The sequence below is a fragment of the Magnolia sinica genome, chromosome 7 (assembly GCF_029962835.1).
Source record: "Magnolia sinica isolate HGM2019 chromosome 7, MsV1, whole genome shotgun sequence".
Classification (NCBI taxonomy): Eukaryota; Viridiplantae; Streptophyta; class Magnoliopsida; order Magnoliales; family Magnoliaceae; genus Magnolia; species Magnolia sinica.
In genome coordinates, this window is record NC_080579.1 from 90,359,476 (window position 1) to 90,366,167 (window position 6,692).

The 6,692-nt window shown below is 39.3% G+C and overlaps 1 long non-coding RNA gene across 1 annotated transcript; it reads right to left on the bottom strand.

Annotated features, from left to right (window-relative positions):
* Positions 1 to 1,039: 1,039 nt before the first annotated feature.
* LOC131251682 (uncharacterized) lies at positions 1,040 to 4,625 on the bottom strand. Its single transcript, XR_009174012.1, has 3 exons — positions 4,153 to 4,625; positions 1,327 to 1,533; positions 1,040 to 1,224 (listed from the first exon to the last, which is right to left on the bottom strand). It is a non-coding gene; the product is annotated as an uncharacterized LOC131251682 (long non-coding RNA).
* Between the last annotated feature and the right edge of the window lie 2,067 nt (positions 4,626 to 6,692).

Below are 6,692 nucleotides of genomic sequence, written 5' to 3' on the forward strand. Positions count from 1 at the left end.
ACACGTTGCATATACGGGGCCCATTGTGATGTTCTATCAAAATCCAAACCATCCATTTGTTTCCTCATCTTATTTAAACCGCCGAGACCAAAGTTGAGACAGTTCCAGATATCAGGTGGGCCCAGAATCAATGGTTTATGGGCTGATCTGTCAGTTGGGGCACTTCCATAGTGATCCGATGGCTGAAATTTGATATGTACGGCTAATTTATGGCCCTCAGGCCACGTATGAAGTTTCGAACTGATCAGATGGTGAGAACCCTATGATCTTGCATTCTGGACACTTTTCAGGCCACTTGAGCTTCAATTCCTCGATTTTCTTGGATCCCTGGCGTGCAAATCAGTCGATCTTGGTCTCATGGGGTCCATCCCATGCTTTGGTGTCATCAGAGCGTTGAATTAATGCTTTAAGCATCCTTTTTCAGTCCATGCTCGTAAATACACTCTGCATCACAAACATGATTAAATCAGGTCGTTAAACAATACTATGTTTGTAAATCCAGGTAACAAATGGGTCTGATATGCAATATTTGACCCTCAACAGTTCATAGTGTAAAAAATAGTGGATTGCTAAGAGAAAAAAAAATCTTTTTTTTTTCTCTCTAGCTACGCATTAGTTTTATGACGTGCATTTGCCATTTTTTTATTGTGCAAAAAGAATGCACTGCATTTCCAAAAAACTATTTCATTTTAACCATTCTGTAGCTTGCTAGAAATTGGATTGTTAGGATGTGTGTGGTAACCTACAAATAAATGGTTTTGAACATCAAGAGATTTGTGCGTGGTGGAGAGAACATCAGAAGTAGGCAATAATGGGAATATGAACTAATACAGATGGGCAACGGCACTTGCTCAAATGACGATGGAAATCGTGTTAGAATTCGACTTATTTCAGCTACCTACAAAACCATGCCAGCCAAATTACATAGCATGTTCGTTTGTTATTCCCGAATTACACCCTATGCCTCATAATATCCCATATGTCATTTTCATCAAAATCTAAACCGTTCAATCAGTTGGATCCATCTGGAGAACACGTAATAGAAAGAGTTGAATTGATCCACTCATCAAACAGTCTAAATCATAGGAAAAATGGAAAAACGTCAGTATGGTATAAAGTATATGCATGGCCCACCTGATGAGTATATGAATATAGAAGTTTTGGAGTATGATTACCATAGTCTCAATCAGCTTTGAACGGGTTGGATTTGTATACACATGAAATCTAGGGAATTACGAGCGAGTTAGACAGCAACACAATCGCCTAACTAGTTTGTGCAGGAGACCTCAAAAAAATAAAAGAACTGAAGGCAGTTCAAATCCACACCTTGATTTCATTCACTTCAAAAGAAATATCAGTATCAAATCCCCGTAGTACTTGCAAAGAAGCTTCGAACTCGTCCGTCATACCCATTTTGGCCTAGACACTGAATCCCAGCACTTGTTAAGGTGTTTACTGATAAGACTCACCAGCCACCGGGGGATACGGTGATGAAAAACAGACCAGGTATCAAATTTGTACAGGGTAATATTCCTGCAGATAAAAAGGGTGTTTGGTTGACTTGTAATGAAGAAAATCACTTGATCAAGTCAATTCAAATTGAGTCGGTCAATACTTGCAGCAAGCTAACTTGGGTTTCTCTAAACCTGAAGAACCTAGTCAAAAGTACTTTTAACATTTTGATCAATAGCTCAAAAATTCAAAAGAGTACTCAAAGCCTAGATTAGTTAGCAGGGTAAAACAACAATCTGTAGCCATTTGAAAACCAGCCAATTGTGCTAAAATTGTTCATGTTATTGCAGAAGGCACAGTACACCTCAGGATGCATGCGCACTCTGATTTCTCCATCAAACCAGCTCAAAATGGCATGCGAGCTCAATGTGCAATAGCTGAATTGAACTCATTATTTATTTGAGTTAGTGCCTACTCTGCTCTAGCATAAGCTTTATAGAGAGAAAAAAAAAGTATCAGTCAAATAGTCGAACATATTGTGGGCATGGAATTTACATAAAATGTGGACATCTGATTACTAAATCCATAGATAAAGAGCTTTGACAGAAGCTTCAATGTCCTCTACATCCAGCCTCACCTAAACGCTAAAGGTGTTTTACCTTTTCTAAAAGTGACTCTCTGTTTTGGTGTCCACCGTGCAGCTATAAATGCTAATTGCTACCATTGGCAGCAATGGGGTCTTTTACTCTTTGAACCCAACTCCAAATTTAAAAGAAAACACTTTGACTCAGTGATCAGTTAACTCAGTGAGTCATGGTGCTATGATGGCCTAACTACTAATTACTAATTAACAAACAGGGCAAGCATATTGGCCTAAATACTAATTAACAATGTCAGTTAACAATGAATCATAAGTATAAACATTTAAAGAATAAATATCGAAATATATAAGAAAAAGAATGAGATTAAGTTCTCTGTGATTATCTACCATATCAAACCAGCTTTTGCAACTGCTGGCTGTTTGAAGTTTCTTCAGTTTATTTATTATTTATCCTCACACAACTGTGTAATAATATTTACAAAATAATTAAATTAATTATTAGGTATGGGTTGAGTCAAGTAAAGATTTGCCTGGGTTGAGTCAAGTAAAGACTCACATGAGTTGAGTCAACAAGACCCGACTGAACATCGAATCTAAGTTCTTGAGTTTTTGAACATGTTAGAGTTTCTCTGATGGCAACTCACTATTAAGATTTTATAATGAGGATGGTGTTAGTAGCTTCCATTAGCCTTCCATGTATACTCAACAGTCCCATGAGTTATGTGATTTGACCTATTCTCAAATATCCAAGTTGACTTGGATTTTGTGTCATATCTTGGATTTTTTTTTATTTTTTTATTTTGTCACTAGGCAGTTAGCATGTGCATAAGCATGTATGGCTCACCTGATTTACCCTCAGATCAGCAAGCATGTGCACCACCACAAGTGTTTGGCAAATGCATTGAAGTGCTTCATGCAAGAGTGTATTTAAGTGACATGGAGGGAATTTCTGCTAAAGTTGAAACTCACTCTTTTTATGTAGTTTAGAAAAGCGGTGGGTATATGACCTGTTTGGCAGGTCCATGTGCATGCATAATTGTATGTGCCATGGTCTGAAAATCATGCCGGTGTGGTTGTTGGGTCGGCCACAGGTGTACAATAAAGTGGATGGTTAGAAGAAAACGACCAGCGGTCCACATTAAATGCATAGCATCGATGATTCTAATAACTAGACCGTCCTGTTTTTTCTAACCATGATGCATACAAGGTAGGACCGATCTGCATGAATGGCTTGGATTTCACATGCACGTGTTACATTGGCACGTGGTGAGAGTAGGATTGACAATCTTACTCTCATTGAGTATCCTCAGCAGGTCAAACAAGTTTCATTGAAACCTTTTTTTTTAACAGCTGTATCATTGTAACTATACTTCAAATATTTTGACACCCAGATGACTGAATGACTGAATATCTCACTTTGTTGGAGTGTAATGACTGAATGCCACTGCCTATTTCACTCTAATTGTTGATTGTTTCATCTCTATTCTTCAACCTAATTGTGATTTTATTTCTATTTCTACAGTGCTGCGGTGAATGCAGAGACGCATGAAGAGGTTGCAATTAAAAAGATCGATAATGCATTTGACAATAGAATTGATGCCAAAAGGACATTAAAAGAAATTAAGCTTCTCCGCCCCATGGATCATGAAAACATGAGTTCAGTTAACCTGTAGTTTTCAAGAGCCTTTTCATAGAATTTCAACATCATTTTTTTCCCTGCTGGTAATCTTGTATCGTTTATCATTGGTTTGATTACTTTGGAGTGTTTACATGAGTTCGGGTATTTTGCTTTGGTTTCAATAAAGATATTTCTTCTCTCATCCTATCTTTTCCTTTGGTGCCTGTTTAGATTCGGTGTGAACTAGGGGAATGCAAGGGAAAGTGAAATTGTGACATAAGTGTATAATAAACTGACATCAGCACTAGCAAAAGGAAATCCCTTGCACCTGTTTGTTTTCCAACAGAAAGTATGAAGGGAAAGTGCTTTACCTTTGCACTTTTCATTGTTTCGGTTGCAATTTTCTTGGGGAAACCTTTTTTCCCTCTAATTTTGCCATTTAAAACTCAATGTGGATGCACTGAGAGCAAAGATCCTTGACCTTTTCAAACTCAACCCAGATGCCGATTTCACCCTTACATATGTTGATGAAGATGGTGATGCTGTAACACTTGTGGATGATGATGATCTGTGTGATGCTGTTGTAACTCAGCTCTTGAATCCGTTGAGGATAAATGTGCTGTTGAGCACTAATAAATTTAGGACACCTGGCACCAAATCACTTGCAGAGAGTTCAACTCCCACAAGGTCTCCAAGTGTTGGGATTCAACTGCCTCCTCGCGTCAGTGCTGGTGTGGATGAAGCTTTGGGATCTATGCCACAGCCATTTCACGACGCACTTTTGAAGCTCTCTGGTGACATGACGACGAAGGCTGCATCGTCTGCACCAGCACTCACTGATCTTGTGGAATATTTCTCGAAGTTGGGAAAGTCATGCCGCCAGACCTGTTAAACAGAACGAGAGGGAGATCGAGAGAGGGAGGGAGAGTGAGAGGGAGGGAGGGAGAGGGAGGGTTGAGATAGGGGGAGGGAGATCGAGAGAGAGGGTTGAGATCGGAAGATCAAAAGAGAGGGAGAGGGAGAGGGAGATTGAGAGACGGAGACGGAGACGGAGACGGAGACGCAAAATGAGGAATTTAGGGATTTTGGCGTATGAAAGGGGTTAAAACCCATCGGTTCCGTCCATTTGTGTCAAAATAAAACAATAAAATAAAATAAGAAGATCCAACACTTAATTGGGACACTAAAAACAAAATAGTGGAAAGAACAATGTATAACACAATGAATCTGGTACGGTTGCTTACCGTTTCAAATCAGGAGCGGCTTAAAGCCGTTTCTGAACCAAAATCTGAACCGTACCAGTTTGATGATTTTGGTGTAGTGTATGTTTACTTATCATGGGTAATGGGAAAAGTTTGCCTTGAAAGAACAATACTGGCAACCGATTATTAACAACACAACTGGAAGTTATCTATAAAATTTGAAGGCCTAATAAATAGCTGGAAATAATAAAATATCAATGACAACTCATTCGACAAGTCACGTTAGTAAAAGAGAAGTACTCTATAGGTCATATTAATTAAAACAATCAACCCATTTCTCAGATGTGTCCATGTCCTCTTTGGGCTAACGTATTTCCCTTACAATAACATATTACTTGTACTTGAGCTAGCAAAATAAGTTGCGTAAAAACTTACATTGATGAGAATAGACCGAATGAGGGATAAAGAAGATGTAGAAGGTTCAATGATCTAAAAGAGATCTGCATATTAACAAGCATAAGGAATTCGATTAAGTTGTTACAACACACTCACTCGGATAAGATAAATATAATTACATTTATGTGAGTATTATTGGAAAGTAGATTATACTATATGGATAAGGTATCACAGACTTATATGAAGAGAAAACACAATTACCAACTTCATCCAAAACTTCCGTGGCCAACCAGAAGTTTTTAATAGTCAATAACCATTGTTTCAGTTGGGTTCACTTAGGATTCAGATCAGCTAAATTTTTATAGACCATGCGCTAAAATGAGCCAAAAAATTGAAAAACAACAATGATTGGAATCCACGAATATACAATAAATGCATAAAGGTGGGCAATGGTGAAGGAAACTACTACAACGTTAACCCATGCCTCCTCATTTGGTGCTGTAGATTCCATGAGCCGGCTCTCATTCATAAAAATCTAAACAATTAGCCAATTTCAAATACGCTGTGGCACAATCGAACACTTCCGGAGGTAGGGGTGGATAACTTACCTTCAAAGACGGAGATTCCAACTCGCTCGCCGCCTTTGAGGAAGAAAATCGAACATTCTCACTGCCTGTGAGGGAGAACCGGACACCATTCGTTGGAACCACACCTATTGCCAGTATACATGAAGAAGTCCCAAGTAGTGGGCCTTAAAATCTCGTCTCTTCCATCAGGGCGATGATCTAGCGTGGTAATGAGATAGCGTCTGAACTAAAGATCACCCATACCATCCCGTATCCCACACTGTATCGAGGGATGAGCGAGGTCTGAAGGTGGGATTTCATGAATCCCTTGGGCAGCCGGTGGAGTTTATGAGGCTTACTACGTTGAAGTTACATCAGCCGTCCCAAACAGATAGCAGCGGGATGAAAATCGGGATCAAATCCTGCTTAATACCAGTGCGTTGGGCCAAACACGCCCTAAAGCTTACTTTAATATTTATTTGCCATCCAACCCGGTGACAACGTCAAACAACATTGAATGAATGGCAGATACAAATACAAGCTCCGCCAAAAACTTTTGTGACCCACGAGATATGATCCTATATCAAAGGGTCTTTGTAGAATTGTCGGGCACGCTGCTTTAACCACACATGCTACTTGTGCGATTGCTACGTGTCCTTGGTCACAATATTCCATATGTGAGTGTACGTATGGTTTTGAACCATTCTACTCCTAGCAACCTACGTGCCCTCGAAAAATATGGAACAAAAGATATCCTGAAGCACAAGTAATAAAATTTCATCTGTAGTCAATGTGTAGTGCCCGGCATCTCATTGGTATACATGGATGTGTCGGGACACGGTAAACGCTAATCATGA